Raw genomic sequence first — 11,198 nt, 5'->3', positions numbered from 1 at the left:
TTGTGTTCACTTGGAAGTGTAGGCAAGCAACCCATCACTGCCGTAATCAATAGGTAACAACCCGTGACAGATTTCCAGGCAATGGGTAGAGTGGCTGTCATTGAGTAAATTAAGACTACCCAAGTGGAATAGAAGGAGACAGAAAAAGAGAAGAGAGTATCCTTGGCAAAATGCACAAAATAATGTAACATCTGGGGCAAAATAAAACAGATCTTGAAGTAAGCAAAAACATTACCAGCCTCAAGCAAAAGTCTGGAAAAACTATAAAAATTGACTAGAGCAAAAAACCTATAAACACTCTGGATGCATGAACTTAGACAAATCTGCACCAAGCCTTGCAGTCTCCAGTCCAGCCCATGGCACTGCTAGATCTTATTAAGAGAGATTGCACATCACTGCCTGGTTTTGCATATCTGTGTATATCTCCAAGGCAGTTTGCTTCTCAGAAGATGGCCTGTTTTTCCCTTGGCTGCTGACTGCTGCTCCCTTACTTGTACTTATCACTTTGGCAATGGCATGTCTATGTTTTGAAGGTTCCTGGTCCAAGCATTTGAAAGATTGCCAAGATGCCATCTGAAATCATTGCTGTTGCTCAGAAATAGATAGAGTAATAGTGGATATTAGTGAATATAGTGAATATTTTCACCAGTAAAACATAGGTATGACCCCAGACTGAAAACAGAACTTTATTAGTAGTCAGTGCCAGCATCTAACACATGCCAGGCATTTTGTAGACAAACAAGAAATGATAAACTAGCTGTCTGCTTCTCTGTCTAACCAGACAGCTACAAGGGGAAGGCAATAGCAACAGGTCTTTTCAGTGAAAAGTTAGCAAAGGTCTTAATGTAGCAAGATTGGAGCGAGTTTTTTTAAGACTACATGGAAAAGGGTACACAGGTAGTGGCTGAAGCGACAGGTAAAGGAGCATGGAAAGATGGGGAGGCCTTTGCAGTCAAGAGTGTTTGGGATGGCTTCAGGGCAGGAAGGAAAGATAACTCAGGAGGTCAAGTGTTATGTATGTCAGAAGGATGGGACTAGTCATAAATACGACCAGAAAGCAAATGGTCACCTTTTTCAGTTTTGGTTCCTGGGAGGTAAACACATGTTCTAAAGGTGGACATATTTGGTGTTGACAGCTATGCTAACAGGAGACACCATTCACGCTTTTAAACTCTTCTGCAAGCGTTCTGCCATTTGGGGTCACATCTTATGGGACTTTTGATCAGATCTGAATTTAGCCTAAGCTAAATATTGATTGGAATACTAAATATAGATAAATACTGATTGGCAGTTCTCTTCCACAGCCTTCTTGAATGGAAACAGAGTGTCTTCTGTGAAACAGTGGTCTTATGTGATTCACTTATTTACTTATCCCCACCCTTAAAAATATATTTTGGATGCCTGTCTTTTAACCTGACTTCAATTTTCATGAAAACACGTCTGATAGCTTTGGAGACAATATTGGTATGTTCTGTACGTAATTTTTACTAGCTTCTTTTTTTTTTCTTTGGCGTGAACTTGAAAGAATTGTTAGAAGATGATGCCTGATGGAAACATTTATCCATTTCATTTTAAGAATGTGAGTAATTGTATAGTGTATGTCATGCATATTAAATGTTTCACTATGAAAACAAATTTTACTCATTATTGCTTCTTATGACATTCCAATGTGTTCTCTTAGAATACGCTTAGCCCAGTTCTGGAATTAGGATGCAGGACCGATCCAATACTTTGTACAAATCTCAATGGTTTTAAGATTAGGCTTTGAAAAAAAGCATTCCACCACCTCTCCAGCCTTGAGCGAACAACAAAATGATTATGTAGTGGCAGGAAGAAACACTGCCCGTTGGAATTTTCAAATCGCGTGCTATAGTGATAGAAGAACATTATTAACTCTATTCCCTGGCAAAGTGGTTATTAGTGTAAGGTGCAGCGTAAGTCTATGGCAGGTCATGTTGCCATTAGACTTGTAGAGCTACAAATTTTTACAGAACTTCTTTTTTTCATTGAAATCTTAGATTTTTTTAGTCCTTGTGAAGGTCTCTTTCTGAGCGTGAACTGATGTGCTTCTAAGACAGCAGAAAAACTATCTGAAGTTATAGTTCAAAGACTGTCTGAAGCTGTACTTTGCAGGTCCCAAATGCAGATTCCCTGGGGGGGGGGGGGGGTGGGCAGGGAAAAAGACATTGCATAGCAGAAGAATGAAGAGGGCAGGCAGTGACGGAGTGACAGGCTGAAAGCTCTCGCTGCCACTTCAGAGACTTTGGGAGCTGGATAACCAGGTACTCCAAAAAACCATGCCACAAACTTCTGAACTAGAAACGTGCACAGGCAGATGAACCTGTTTCACTGATGCATAAATGTCCCAGGCCCCAGCAGAGCAATAACTTTATCATGAGAGAGGCTGAATCACAACCCTGAACATCAGAGCTTACAATGTGTGCTGCACTTCCTAATTTTATTACCATTTCACACTTCATTTCCTGGCAGCTGAGATGTCTATAATGGTCCTTAATGCAGTATTTTTTTAATAGTTCTTGGTTGTAAACTACATCAATCAGTGTGTGAGTCCTTGGGGAAAAAACAAAGAGGTGGGAAGCTCAATTAGAAGCTTTATTAAAGTTTCAATCCATTATAATCCCATGAAAGCAATGGAAAATGCATTGGGCCACGAGCTACAAGAGTATGCAGCATCCCCACTCCCTGTGTGCTGCGGCAATGTGCTGGAAGGGCTGGGATATTTCTTGCCAGCAGTTTTGGAAGGACAGACATATTCTTGCTTTACGTTCCACGAAACAATTCCTAGAACAGCTCTACGTTCCAGGAAGGGTGAGACCAGCCAGCAAGGGTGAGACCTGCTGGAGGTGTCAGCCGTGGCTCCACGAGGCAGATGTCACAGGTGGGTTTGGGGAATGACCAAGCACTTGCCCTGCAGTGAAGAGCTACCTTCTCCTAGAGCCCCACTGCTTGATGTAAGCAAATAGCTAAAGAAACCAGTCCATCCTATGCCTTTTCTGGGAAAGCTGAGGTCCAGGAACAAATTCCAAGTATGGTGCTGTCACAGTTGAATATATGGTGCCAATACACTAGAGGAACCCATACATGTCAAGAGTAAATTCAAGATTTCTTACGTTTCATCCTAGTTCATTCCTGTTCCACCCTCCATGTATCTTGAAGAGGTGTGTGCTGCTAAGTGTGATGCTAGTGATAATTACTGACTTGCCACTTCTAAAGGAAATTTTCTCAGTTACTTTTGTTTTGCACTGGTTACATTTTATTTTTCCATGGATTCAGGCAAGCACAGCCAATAGGTGTCTAAAAGGGGGAAATGAAAGGGGGAAGCAAAACAGTGGTTAGTCAGCTATTGCAAGTAGATTGCAAAAGCATGAGCATAATATGTTAACAGTACAACAAATCGCCTAAATTCAGAGTTGCCTGATTTGAAATACCTCTCCCAAATCTCACCAAATATCAGCTATGTGTGAAAAACTCCAATTTCGGTTAATGGCAGATCTTCCATTAACTTTAATACGAGCTGAACTTAGCTGTATGAATGTGTAATCCTGGCTCTGTGCCTGCTCATTTCAACAAGGGTTTGGTGAATGTTGATTTTGGAAAGGAAACTGAATTGAAGTTAAAGGTCTGATGTCCTTGTCTCCATCTAACTGTGGATGAATTATTAATAGCTGTCAGTGCGGATGGTTGCTGCTTGGGATTGTTGCTTGAAATAACCTATTCTGGCTAATAATTGTCACAAGGTATATATGTTTTATCCTGTTCTTGCAGTGTTTTTTACTGAGTGTTAAGCTTATTCCTCTGTCACCTCCTTGCCAAAATCCTGTTTAGTGTCCAACACTAACAAGTGGCTTTAAAGGCTTATGAAAAGGGTCATAAACATGATTTCCACTTGTGGAATTACTTCTTGTTAGAAAAAAAACAAAAACCCTTTCCATAAAACCTCCCTACTTCCCATGCCCAGCTGGCACTGGGAGTGTAACTCTGCACTTACCCATATGTTGGTAAAATCTTTTGTAAATCTTTATTTTTTTAATGAAGTCACTCATGGGTTTTGCACCCTGTCTCCATCCAAAAATAGCATGAACCTTACCTGACCATATAATGTAAGTAATATTTCTTTCTCTTCTAGAGTTGATAATGGCAGACCTGGAATTGTACATAGACAGTAAGGAAAGTGAGCAACCACCTTTAATCTGTGCTGGTCCAAGTAGAAGACTGGTAAGTGAACTATTTAAAACCTTAACCCCCCACCATCTAATTTTCTCCTGAGTCAGGGGGATGCTGTGTTTATTACATACTAGCTTCTTCCTTCTCCATGGGGTGAAATGGTGTTTTGTATCCATCCAACAAGAGCAGGAAAGATGTTCTTAGTGCGGTAGTCAAGCTATAACCCATTCTGCTGATTTTAAGCGCACCTGCTAAAGACAAATTCTTGTTTTTCTCTTACTTCCTGTATCCTGCTTGCATTCACACTTGGATGACTTCTTCAAACACTCAGATTGCTTTTCTGACTGCGATTCCCTGCTTGGTACTGATGGGCTCCACCAGGGCCAGCAGGTCTAGGGTAGACCATCCACACCCTTCTCAAAGGGCACCAGACAGCCTGCTCAGCCTCTCCTGGTGCTTTTCCCACCAGCCGGGCGTCCCCCTGTTGTGCCTTCCTGGGCTGCGTGGCCTCGGTGGTGTTTCACGCTCCCCTCCTGCCTCTTTAACTCTCTCCTTGATCATCCATCCCAGCTCCATGCTACTCCTCTTGGACCTTTTCTTTTTCAAAAAAAAGGTAATGATGAGTACCCTTGTCTGCATGTTCAGGACTCATCTCCAGTAAATTTAACTGGCCTTTTAAAAGGTTTGTCCTGAAATACAGCAGGAATATCCTGATGATGGGAGCCTGGCTGAAGACTTGCTCTGAAGACAGCTCTATACTCCAGGGTTAGTTTAATTTCCTTACTAGAGACATGACAGTATTATGAGTGCAAGCTCAAGGTCTAATTAATGATCACCTAGGTTATGACATTTTTGCAATGCTGGTTCTGAGAAGTTAAGATCAGTCTGTGGCGGTTTCTACGACAGGAGATCCAAGCTCTTGAACACTGAGCTCTTGAAGTAAGACCGTCATGTCATTGGTACTACCTAGGGTGTTGCAGATGAAAAGCATGGATGGAGGATGAGCAGATCTTGACAGTCTGAAGATCAGAGGTGACAGTGAGGTGATATTCTGAAGGGACACAGAGCATGTAGGTTGCTTTTCTGCAATGTTCAAACATTCTTCTTTGTAAGCTGCAAACTGCACAGAGCAGTTCTCTCCTGAGGTCCTGCCTTAGAGGCACTAACTCTGAGTACCCAGAAAAGAAAACCAGCTTGAAATCCTGTGGAGTATAATATTCTCCCTCAGTCGCCTCGGGCCTTAGCTCCCTCCACATCCTGAACGCATCTTATCCATATCCCAAGTCTGTGAGGTCAATACGAATATTTCTTTCTCGCACCTACCTCTGGGAAAACATTTGGAAGAATGTTATTAATCCCCTTGGTGCCCTGCATGTCTAGGAGATGTCTACAAAACAGCACGCAAGCAGCCCTTGGAAGCAGCATAACGAGGCAGGTCTGATCCAAATAACAACGGAAGCCTGTCACACACCTAAATAAACAGGCGAGCACGCCAATGAACACATTCATTTGCAGGGTGATGTTAGCAGTAGGAGCAGCATGCTGCTGCCTGGATTTTCAGGCTGAATGCTTTTTAACACACAAATGAAATGAGTTGTTCTGCTGGGCTCAGCCAGCAGGCTCTGGTTTTATCCAGAACAACGCAGAAGAGCTGCGGCATTTCTGTAGATCCTCTGTAAGCTCTCAAAGCACTTGACAAACACTAACTTTTGCCCTTTCTGCAGTCAGGTGCTGGGTAATTTCCTGCTCTAGAGATGGGGAAAGCGCAGATGCACTGGCTGCTCTGTAAACAGAGCAAAACAGAAAAAAGCCAGCCTGAAGATGGACATAGAGAAAAGGAGTCAGAGCCAGTGACAGCGAGCCGGGGACTCTGCAACAGCAGGTCACAGGCTGTAGGGCCTCCGGCATGTACTTAGGTGCGTATTCCTGATAGTGTCTGATAACACTCACTGCTTTGAGTTGGAGACTTTCAAAATAGAAGGCAGCATAGGAAACAGAGCCCTAGGTGATACGTGCATTAGAGGTTCCTGCAATTCAGCTGAAGAGTAAGGAGGTCACTTCAACCTCGTCAAGACTTGCTTGGGAGAGGGCTGGAAGGAAGACGCCAACCTGAAGTGAAAGGGGAGAAGTGGGTGAAGGGTAGAGTTTGGGGGCCCCATTGCACACAGCTAGCAGAGAGGGACATCCTGAAGGCGGAGGGGGATCGTGGCTGCTGTTTCCCCATCCAGCCAACTTCCTTCGTGAGGCAAAGCTGAGGAAGTCTAGTGATGAAGTAAAATGACTGCTTCGCTCCTGAGACATATGCAAAACCTATATGCACGTAACCTAGTGGCCAGTGGGCATTTTGCCCCCTTCCCTGTGGACAGCCTAGAGGGTGTTAGTCCGCTAAAGCTCTCTGATTAAGAGCCTGGCTTTTTATCGGTCCTTGTGCTGGCCATGCGAAGTGGGGCCTGCCTGGGCACGGGCAGCACTGCAAGCTGCCGCCTGAAAGTCACAGGCTGATCTGAAGCGATCCGGGAGCCCCATGACGGCCTTCAAGAGGGTGACCTGGACCTGTCCTGGATGACAAGCCATTTCATTTCAACAGCATAGATGAGGGAACCAATTACAGCGAGACAGATGTGGGAAAGCCATAATGTGGGATTCATGGCGTGACTACCCTTAAAAACATAGTTGAAATTAATCAAATTAAAACCTACCTCTTTAAATGTAAAAATCTAATATCTTTGGTATCAGCTCGAGAGTAGCTCTATTTTGCAGCTGTACATTGAATTAAGGGCTTTGTCTATAATAACTCAATCTATGTCCCTAGTCGATCAGATATAGCACCTGCGTATTAAACATAAATTTCCTGTTGTGACTTTTTGCTTCCAGCCTTATTGTCCCTCAATTATCTCTTCTGGACTATATTTGTTAGCTACTTGGTCCAAATACTTGGATAGACTCTTAAATCCTTTTATATCTGATTAGATATTTGCTGAAATCTTGCTGAGTCTAAATAACAAAACCGGAAACTTTACTTTTGCATTTGTGCTATTTAGTTGCACAAATAAAGAGACCAGGACTCCCTAGCGATTCTGTACTACCCTTTGGTGTCCTTATTTCATCTCAACATCCTCCCTTTTAATCTGGATAATCCAGCCAACATTGACTTTAACCTTTGCCCTCAAAAGACATCAGGCAGCCTTATATATGTGACACCCACAAATCTCCAGGTGGACCTTTGAACCAGATATCCTCACATGTCTTTAAAGACTTCATTTCATTCAGCCTAGGCAACATGGCTACAGGAACTATGCTTTTAAAAATACCCCATTTGCATGGGCTAAGCCCTTATCGTAGTTTATAAGTGTTTCTGTGCAATTTAAATCAAAATAAACCTTTCATTTCCCGCCATAGTCATGCTACTGGGAAAACAAGTTTGTTTAATTCGCCATTAATAACTTTAATAGGGACCATGAAACCAGGAATTTATGCAATTTTGGTACTCCGTCAGCATCTTTCATTTCAGGAGCAAAACATGTCCCCTGGCTGAATTAAAAAAACTTCCTGTATTAGTTGCATTTAATTAAAGCACTCGCTCACCATGTGCAAGTAGGAAAGGAGCCTGTGTCACCTGAATCCTCTGCTCTTACACAGTGCAACTTTATTTTGAAACTTTGATCAAGGATTCCTTTAATTTAGTTACATTTCCTTTAATATTAAGTTTTCTTTTAATATTCTGCCTGCTTAGAAAGGGTCACAGGTCCTCTTTTCTCTGCTGCATACAAATGTAACTGCATGAAATCAAAGCCCCAGAATCCAAGCTTTAAGCACCTTGACACATTATTTTACAGCTCTTTCCTGATCCCTCTGCCTGTTTCCCTCTAACTTATGACTCGCGTTCCCTGTATGAAAGCAGCAAAGGAACAGCTTGATGCCCTCTTTCTTGTACTGTCCTTTTTATAGGGTTCCTTCTGCCCATATGAGGTTCCTGCGTATCTCTATTCCCAGCCGTGCCCCTGTCTATTTGCTATTCTGCCTGAAGTCAATGGTCCCTGTGAGCTTTAGACCCCGGCAGCCAGGATTTCCTGGTGCTGGCTGCCGCAACAAATTCCTGACGCTGCAGCGCTCGGTGTGAGAATAGGGGAAATCAATGACTTCTCAGAGATAAATTATTGCTTTTTGTTTACTTTGGCTTTTGTTTGTAAGCCACGCAACACGCTGCGGATTTCTTTAACTCTTCCATCACAGGCTTTCCGGGCAATGCAAAAGGTGCTCACGTCCCCTCGCGCTGCCCGTTCCTCGGTCTGTATTTGACGCTTGCTACAGGCGCTGTTAATCCGCCTGCAGGATAGCGGCTCCGCCACGGGACCATCAGTCTCGTGTCCGGGCAGGCACACGAGACCAAATCTGCGCAGCTGCTTGCACCGTGTGTCCGTCCGGTGTCTTAAACGGGAGAAAGCCGCCGGGAGAGGGCTGGGGCGGAGCGGGGCTGCCGTGCCCGCTGCCTGGTGCGAGGCACGCGGAGCTCGGTGTCCCTCCGAGCCGCCGAGCAACCAAAATCCCACGTGAATCGTGTGCGCTTTTTTATTTTTTTTTTCTCTCTCTCGCTGCAAATCTCTTATCTGGACAAACATTTCCTGGCCTGCCCCAGTTCTCATACTGCCCGGGAGGTCTAACACAATTCGGACTGAACAGACTACCGAACAGGGAGATTTATGATTTTTTGCGAATGAGGCTGCAGGTTGTTTTTGTTCCAATTAAACAATGGAAATACGGAAAAACAAACGGTGCTGTTAAAATAATCACAGAATCCGTGTGATGTGGGGGGCAGAAATGAAGTTCACCACTACTTCATGTGTATGTGCAGCACCCAGACCCCTCTATATAGCTGTTTTACAAATGTAACAAAAAATCAAATGTAAAAGGCTTACCTGTGAAACACCTGGGTTGCTGCTGCATTACTTAGACTTTAATCTAAGGTTCTGAATAGTGAGTTCCTTCAAACAGGTACTAGCCTTTTGTTTTGCTTTGTTGTTATGGTTTTCTTATGTTGTATCTATCTATCTATCTATCTTTTGCAACTATCTGTTGCAACTGGTTTTGCCATCTTCCTTCCTCCAAAATGACCACTGCCTGAGGATAAGGATAAGGGGGAGTTCAGGATTCCTTCCTGAGTAAGTAGCTTTCTTTAATTTTAAACAGTTGAGAAATACTGACCTAGATTATCCCATTTTTAAAGAGACATCTTGAATGCTGTGATTTTCTGTTTTAAATTTTCTTTTGGTGCATAAAAGACCCACAGGATTGTCCCACATTTTGGAAAAAAAATATTTGAGGCCATCTTGTGCAGTACGGCAATGATAGTTTTCATGTAGAGCTAAAGGAAAGTTGGGCCAAGCTTTGAATGTTCACTCAATACTTGTATTTTCCCCCACTTTGTTTCCATGCCTGTGTGTGACTGTGAGTACGTGTTTGTGCTGCTTGTTTTTTTCTAGTTTACAGATGCCTTCTGAGGTCTTATGGACTCTCAGGTGCAGAGTGTACCAGCTGGGATGTGCGTTGGATCATATGAAGCAGGATTTTTAATTGATCGTTTGGGGCTGGGCTTTGCCTGTCCCTGATGGAGCTTGCTGTGAGGGGCGGCTGAGGTACCTGGTCTTTCGGGCAGAGGGATACAAGAAGCAGTCCTAGTAAAAGGGACCCTGTAATATTTCACAGGCCCATTCTTGTTTAATGCAGTATTGCTATCTGTTGTTGCAGCACTAAGCTGAGCCACTTAAATCATTAACTGTGTTGCTTAAGGGATACTGTCATCCCAAATCACGCCAACGACGCTTTAATAATTCACTATCTAAAATCCTCTATTTCCACACGTAACCCCACTAGAAAGCAAGCCTTATCATATTGATTCAAGCTTATCGTGAAAGGCTCACACCTCAGACAGGCTCCATTTTGGTTCTGAATCTACCTCCAGGTCATGTAAATTTGGTTTTACTTCAGTTTTTTAATTGAGATTTTAATTGTAAACAACAGTGAAGCTGAGGCTGTGAGCAGAGCTCCTTGCCCTGAGAAACTGAATTGAAGAGCGTTAATTTGGGTGGGGGGATTGGTATCTTTATCTCTTTTTTGTGTCTGGTGGAGAAGCCAAAAGTGGTGGTTTACCCACCAGTGGTCCATCTCCTTTTTACATACATAAACTGAATGATCCATTGCAATACTTTTGTGCTGAACCAGTGAAAACTGCAGCAAGCTCGACTGAGTGTTGACTCATGGGCACTGTTTTTCTAAATATAGGTACATATTTCTGACAAAACACACACTGCGAATCTGTAAACATACTAGGTTGTAGACTGGCCTGTTACAGGACTTTTACTGTGTTCGTGAAGAACCACAATGCCAGGCTTTAGAACATATCTGTAACATGTGGGAGATAATGTAGTATCTATACAGCATATAGATATACCTCTGCAAAAAGTTTCTGAGCTGCTTCTATAGTTATGCATGAAAGAACGTTTGTCTCTACAACCAATAAGTTATGTATATCTCTAAGAATCATTCTTACCAACATTATTATTAGACCTCTTCTCAGATGAATTTTCTACAGTACTATACCATTTATGCCAGGAGTCAAATTAGGAGCCTAATTTGCAATTATTTGAGAAAATAGTTTTTAAACTACCATGTGTATCCTCAAAGAGATAAAGATTTTCAAAATAAGTTTTTAGTGCTAAACTTAATGCTATTTTTAATGCTAAGATTGAAAAGGATATTAGGACCCAGATTCATCCTATATAGCCATAGGACTCTGAGGGAGTGCTCATGATGAATGGAGGAAGACAGCTGTCTCCAGGATGTGCTCCTGGTCTCAGTTAGGCAGAGCCTTTCTCTCAGTTGCATCTCTCTCTAATGACTGTGTAGGGAGCCTGAACTGCTCCTAATTTAAGAAGGATGAATCTGATCCATTAGTGTGCTCTATGACGAGGAATTTCATCAAAGCGGCTGTCCTGGGTCAGACCAAGGTTTCATCC

General features: G+C 42.9%; 1 long non-coding RNA gene across 2 annotated transcripts in view; it reads left to right on the top strand.

Annotated features, from left to right (window-relative positions):
* The first annotated feature begins 3,673 nt into the window (after positions 1–3,673).
* Positions 3,674–11,198, top strand: part of LOC135324621 (uncharacterized) — a 33,223-nt gene continuing 25,698 nt past the window's right edge. The window contains exons 1-2 of one of the 2 annotated variants that reach the window (XR_010385931.1): positions 3,674–3,758; positions 4,148–4,236. This is a non-coding gene — a long non-coding RNA (uncharacterized LOC135324621). Of the gene's footprint in view, positions 3,759–3,980; positions 4,020–4,147; positions 4,237–11,198 lie in introns of those variants that run through there. The other variant, XR_010385930.1, reaches the window with a different exon arrangement.

This window comes from Dromaius novaehollandiae, chromosome Z, assembly GCF_036370855.1.
Source record: "Dromaius novaehollandiae isolate bDroNov1 chromosome Z, bDroNov1.hap1, whole genome shotgun sequence".
Lineage (NCBI taxonomy): Eukaryota > Metazoa > Chordata > Aves > Casuariiformes > Dromaiidae > Dromaius > Dromaius novaehollandiae.
This window is presented reverse-complemented; position numbering and strand designations above follow the sequence as displayed.